Source organism: Pinus tabuliformis, chromosome 7 (assembly GCF_031772625.1).
Source record: "Pinus tabuliformis cultivar Carrire ecotype Pingquan chromosome 7, CPIR1, whole genome shotgun sequence".
NCBI classification, from domain to species: domain Eukaryota; kingdom Viridiplantae; phylum Streptophyta; class Pinopsida; order Pinales; family Pinaceae; genus Pinus; species Pinus tabuliformis.
In genome coordinates, this window is record NC_142293.1 from 357,141,628 (window position 1) to 357,148,345 (window position 6,718).

Here is a 6,718-nt window from a genome sequence, read left to right on the forward strand (position 1 = left end):
TCAATTACAGAAGCCATTGCATGTAGTTTAGGCTTTGTCAATGCTGTGAATTTTATTATAGGTGCAACAAAATATATATTGAAACCTTCTTGATAAATAGTTGACTTCAGCAGAGAGATTGAGATTTTGGATGCTATCTTAAAGAATAAGTTGGTGCCACGTATTGGTACTTACAATTTTCTGATCAGTAACCTTTGCTGTCATGGAAAACAGGTAGATGCCACTACTGTTATTGAAGACAGAAGGAAAAAGAGTTTGGAACTCGATTTTGAGATACAAAACCCCTTATTCAGGGCCGGGTCCAATATATGTCACGCTTTTCAGTCAAGCAAGCTTCTTAATCAATTGTGTTCACTGAAAGACTAAACAGCGAAGCTCAAAATTTGTCAAACATAGTGGTCCAGGTTTGATCATGATGATCATTTCCCTTTTGAAAATGCTCCTTCTTCCACATTCAATAGAACATCAAGGTAGTTGCATGACTGACATCTTGTGGGAATCATATTACCACTATTGCTTTCAAGGCAAACGTTTCTTGAAACAGTACTAACAGATATCGTATATCTTTTTTAGTATAATCTGTAGAATTTTGAAACTTTTCCAACATTTCCTGTGAACTCTCATCAGGGAAAATAGATATGACAGATATTCATAACAATTAGTCTCTTAAATTAAGAAAAAATATCATCCTGTACAAAGGTAACTATTCCATATACCAATATTGGCTCTGACTTTTATGTTTTCACCTAAACTGAGAATCTTCCAAAGTTACCATGCAAAAGCATTAGTTGTAGAACGAAAACCCACACATGGAAATGCACTTCACAATCGACTAACTTAAACAAAACAAAGGTAACATTTGTCATTCTCTATTGTTGTTCTGCACAAAAGTGGTTTTGAGGGGAATATCAAAGGAAGAAGGCTAAACACTATGTTTTTATCCTTTTCCAGTTTTCCAGGAGCTCTACCGTCATCATGATTTATCCTCCCTAATTTTTCGACCACTGATGCTTTTACCAAAACGGATTTAGTTTATATCTGTAATCATTATTAACGTCACACCATACAAGGAATAATCCGTGTTATTTAACAAACTTATCATTAACCGAGAATTTATGTTCTCTGCCTTCTAGATTTCCATACTCTACTAAAGTGTCTTCAATTATTGCCATCATTAATGATGGCTCAGCAGCACCATTAGCACACTATTCCAGTTCAACCGAGAAAAAATAGACTCGTGTCTTTTTGGCAGTGTCTTTGTTAGAAATCATTTGGCCAATGGGAGTGAAAGCCTAGCCTGTCCCGTTACTGATCACTCTCAGGTAATTCCAGCTGACATGGTTTTCTAAATGACTTGCTCAATGAGCAAGTCAGCTTACAATAACTATGTCCACTGCAATAACTATTGACTGTTGGTTTGATAATGATAACTATCCACTAACTATCGACTGCTGGTTTGACAATGATAACTATCCACTGCTGGTTTGACAATGATAAGTTTTCCCATTGTTTCTTCTGACATGGTTTTCTAAATGAGTAAGTCAGCTTACAATAACTATGTCCACTGCAATAACTATCCACTGCTGGTTTGACAATGATAAGTTTTTCCATTGTTTCTTCTGAAAAAGAATTTCCCATTGTTAAAAAAATTACATCAAATTCACAATTTATTAATTTATTGTCCTCACAAATTTAAAGATTCGCAGAACATCACTGTGACATACCAGGCTAGCTTTTTCCCTTTCACTGAAAACAACGTGTGGTTTTTATTTTGCCGCTTGGGCTTCTCTCTGTCCAGATTTCCACTTAGTAGCCTGCTTGTTACCTATTGCTAGGTTTCAGGATACATTACAATCCAAAAACAGATAAATTAAGAAACAACACATGTTATTGTTATTGGTATTTAATTAACTTATGGGCCCACCTCTTGCATCACATCATCAAATGAAGCAGAAGATGCTCACTTCGAAATCTTTCACCACCCCTACCCTCCAAATATAAGAATAACTTAGCACATAATCATTCTCAACACCAATTAACCCATGTTATTGTTAATGTTATTTAATTAACTTGTGGGCCCACCTCTTGCATCAAATGAAGCAGAAGATGCTCACTTCGAATTTTTTCACCACCCCTGCCCTCCAAATATAAGAATAACTTAACACACAATCATTCTCAACATTACAAGCACCAAGAAAAAATTGAACCTACAGGGGTCAAACTACATGCAGATATAACCTCACAATCTCACACCAAGTCTAATTTAACACAAAACACTGAGCACAATAGTAATAATAGATGATTGAAACACTACACCACTAAAAAACAAGAGAAACTGAAAATGCATCAGCTCTGCAGATGCGAGACTCTTTGCTGCATAAGGCTGCAAACCCCACCATTGAGGAATTTTAGAGTAAATTTCACGAGAGGTATATTTTTACAATAGCCATTTAGCCCCTTTTAAAATGCAGTGATTTACCATCGATCCACTGATTGTATTGATTGCAGAAAGGTACATTCAAACAACACCGACAGAATAAATCCAATCACAAAACCTGATTTATTCAACCAACACGCTTGGCCCAATCCAACATAAAACCACCATAACAGCGTTGATGTAATCTAAGCCACTTGGTATCTAAACGGTTAAACTTTTTGAAACCTCGAACACAGAAGGCAAAATGAAATCAAGTTCTTCAGAAAAGATCAATATGTCAAACATTCAGATCGAAATTAACCCTAAAGTAACCAGGGAAAGAAAAACCTGAAAACAACAAAGCCACTTTCCCACCATTGTCTCCAACCAACTATCAGACAAGGAAAAACACAAGAATATATAATTTAAAAATATTTCTTTTTAAATGGTACAGAAGATTAAACTCAAAGAATATGTTAAGCTTTCCATAGCATATGTGGTGTCAAAAGACACCATTGAATTTAAATAAAATAAAAATATCAAATTCAAGCGCTGGTAAACTTGGTAACAGCCTTGGTACCCTCCGAGACGGCGTGCTTGGCGAGCTCCCCTGGAAGCGCCAGTCTTACAGCGGTCTGAATCTCGCGAGAGGTAATCTGCGTATATCCTTTCAAAAGAGAAATATCGCCAACCATTTTCGACACTGGAACTCTTGGAGCTCTACCGTCATCATGATTTATCCTCCCTAGTTTTTCGACCACTGATGCTTTTACCAAAACGGATTTAGTTTATATCTGTAATCATTATTAACGTCACACCATACAAGTATCTCTAGACAGCAGTAACGCTTAATCATGAAATTGCAAACAGAGATAACCTCACAACCGCCAAATACTACTCCAGAAATTGTAGATTCAAATTACCGTAAAAGCAATTAGGTATTGTATTTGGGCTTACCAATCCAGATAATATAGATTCGAATTAACTAAGATCAATTATGTAATCTGCGTATATCCTTTCGAAAGAGAAATATCGCCAACCATTTTTGACACTGGAACTCTTGGAGCTCTACCGTTATGAAAAGACTACTCTATAGCAAACAACTGATTGATCAATTCATAAATACAAAAACCATATGAACAATTAAGGGAAACAAAACCCACTGCTCAACTTAAAATTCTAAGGTTATTGAAAAAGTGCTAGGTACCTGCAAAATCACAGTCACTGCATTTTCCATTAAATCCAACAGCTTGATAGAGTTAGCCCAAGATTCTGGCCCTAGTGACCAAGAAGTGATTACACTGACGAAGATTGTTGTAGAAGCTGCAAATGTTGTGTCCATATTCCCATTGAGGAGCACACTGGATACAGTTGGTCGAGGAACAATGAACAGAGAAAACTGACATAGATGCTAGAAAGCCTCTGTCCAGTTTCCATTGAGTATTAACTGAAGTTTTGATGTAAATAACCAAAAATTGCAAAATATAGACAAAGAAGGGATTAGAATGAGAACAAAAAACTGCCATTGGCTGAAAATCTTGGTTAAACTCTCAAATGGGTAGTTGCTTTAGCTATTCTACCACAAGATTATTTGCACATAGATTTAAGGTCAAATCATGATGGCTTCATATATCTTGCTATTGAGGCTACTTCTACCCAGGCTTAAGAAGGCCAACTGACTCAAATTGGCAATGGCTTCACCCGTGCAGTCCTTAAACCATGTTCCCATATAAGGCTGAACACTGCAAAATAGCCAGTATAACAGACCAAATGAAACCCATGCACATTCTTAGAAAAACAAACATTAGGTGCTATCCAAAATACTAGAACACGGAGCATACCCAGCTGCAACAAAGAATCCAGGGGGTATCATCATCTCCCAACCATTAATGTTCATGCTGAAAGGAACGATGTTCAAGTCTCAAAATATTGGATTGTGAATTTAATTACCATGCATCATTCTAATGAGAAACAGAGAAGCAGGCTTTACCAGATAGAAAGGGAATCCACTACAACTTGGGGATATGGTAGTTTCCCTGTCAGGAGAACCACCAACACTCTGTAATACCAATTCTCTAAATTGAAGAGAGGAAAGGCTTTTAAATTATTATTTTTACGATGAAAATAGATTCAACATCATCTAAAAAAAATTATCGAACACAAAATTCTGACACTTGATAAAAAAAAATTGAAAATTGATAATTGCACAAGTTCCCCAGATTTTCTCAAAATAAACGGGAACTTCTATTGTTTTCACCTGTAAAACATGGCTTGTTTAGACTACTCTGTTTTAACTACATATTCATTGAATACCCAAATCTGCAATAAATATAAACTAAGATTTTTGTAACACTTGGACTCTATCTTTTCTGACCAAAATAGAACGAACCTGGAAAAAACTTCAAAATAAGAATTTAGGAGCATATAGATTAATTTGGCCAACATACAAAAACAGGCTTAAAAAACAACAACACTGCTTGAGGCTACTAATCTCACATTATTCTTAAAAGATAATAGAAAAAGGCTTCCAATCATTCCACTTACTGTTGCTGAGTTGCAAGGTCTATCTGAACATGGAGGAACAGGAGCAGGCGACTCCGCAAAATGACATTTGAATCCCTGAAATACAATCAACCCATTTTTACTACAAACATTTGTATTTCAGATTATAACAAACTGGACTGAAGTCTTAGCCTGAGAACTTGTGTGCCAAGCAGAGGAATGGCTTGTCAAAGTTGTAGTTACTTTTTGCAGATATGCCACCGTACCCTATGAAAGGTAGCTTACTTGGGTTTCACTTAACCTATTCCTCAGATCGACCTTGTTTCTGCAGAGAACAACACCCAAACAAGCAAATGGCCATAAAAACAACAAAATCCCGCAAATCCACAAACAAAATCTGGAGGCAATGGCATGAGTGGGTAGAAAAACAGGAATGTGCAGTGAGGAATAAAGGCATGGCAGGGGTTGGGAAAACTGAGTAGAACAAATCGACCAAGTCTTCCCAATCGTACCATGCTAATTTTCCCACACTGCAGAGCATCCCTATAACAACTCACAACGTTCTGTTTTTTACTGTTTCAATGTAGATGGTCGGTGTGGTAACATTCATATAAATAGCAGATCGCACACAAAGTCCTCGTTCCCTCGTCGGATTAATAGGGGAATTGCCAAATATAACGTTCCGCGTGTTTCAGCGGTAAATCATGCTTCCAGTACCATTGGTCAAATTGACTCCAGCAGAAATTCAGATGCTGTTACAGTCATTTGGTGCTGACAAGAAGGCAGTTGTAATACCTAATAAAAGGGCAGCCATTATACCACAAATAGAACACATTCATCCTCCTCATTCCTGCAGAAAACAGCTACACCATCATAAGCAAGAAGAGAAAGATGAATAACCACAAACAAGTACCATTCCAGATAACCTCCATATGTAAAAAACCCAAACAGAACAAATTCAAGACATTCCAAAACAACAAAGCCACAATAGAACTGGGGTTTAAGCTCTGTATGTGCCTACAATCTGGAAATGGGCAACTCTATATTGCTTAACATGAAGTTGCACAACTCCTTCAATTTGAATCAGTGTACATGGATCTGTTGTAATATCCATAAGATTTCATCAGTACCCACCTTGGAGGCCAGGACCATAGTATCCTCCTACCAGATCCACCTGCAGAAAAACAAAATGCAAGGATTTCGATCAGGTTACTGATCTATTCAATACTGGAATTAGTGCCCGAGTGAACAAATATAGCAAAAACATATCTAAACCAAGCCCGGAAAACCTCATACCCCGTTGGCCGATCCATCACTGAGACGAGAATCATGACCAGCTTGCTGCCCCAGCGGAGCTCTTGTGACCAAAGAAACAAACCGTTACCAGAGAAACAAACCGCTACCAGAGAAACAAAGAACCTACAAAACCGATCAAACTTAGCCGATACAGTCGGGTAGTTAGACGCAGTGGAGGTTGTTAGAGGCGGTGCAGAACTCTCCACGTGTCAGCACATAACGCGATTGCAGAACTGTCCATGTGTCAGCATGGGAGACAAAGGAACGACGAAAGTCTGTTCCAAAGAAAAGCCTATCGGCCTAAATATCTTTTCACCTCGTATTTCCAAAATTAACATATACATAAATATAATTGTTCCCCTTTTCATTTGCCTTTTTAAGATACGAATATATGACTTGCACACAAAGTGATCGAATCATTATACCTATCTCTCAACTTCCACTTTTTGTGCCTCGTAATATCGTTAGTGACAGTGGACTTATCCTTCTCCACTTCCAAGAACA

General features: G+C 37.4%; 1 long non-coding RNA gene across 2 annotated transcripts; it reads right to left on the reverse strand.

Moving 5' to 3' along the window:
- Positions 1-3,948: 3,948 nt before the first annotated feature.
- LOC149247428 (uncharacterized) lies at positions 3,949-6,447 on the reverse strand. 2 transcript variants are annotated; one of them, XR_016265634.1, is made up of 5 exons: positions 6,215-6,447; positions 6,053-6,092; positions 4,961-5,035; positions 4,258-4,314; positions 3,949-4,158 (listed from the first exon to the last, which is right to left on the reverse strand). It is a non-coding gene; the product is annotated as an uncharacterized LOC149247428 (long non-coding RNA). The 2 variants fall into 2 exon arrangements; XR_016265633.1 differs by having other exon boundaries at positions 4,961-6,092.
- Positions 6,448-6,718: the final 271 nt, after the last annotated feature.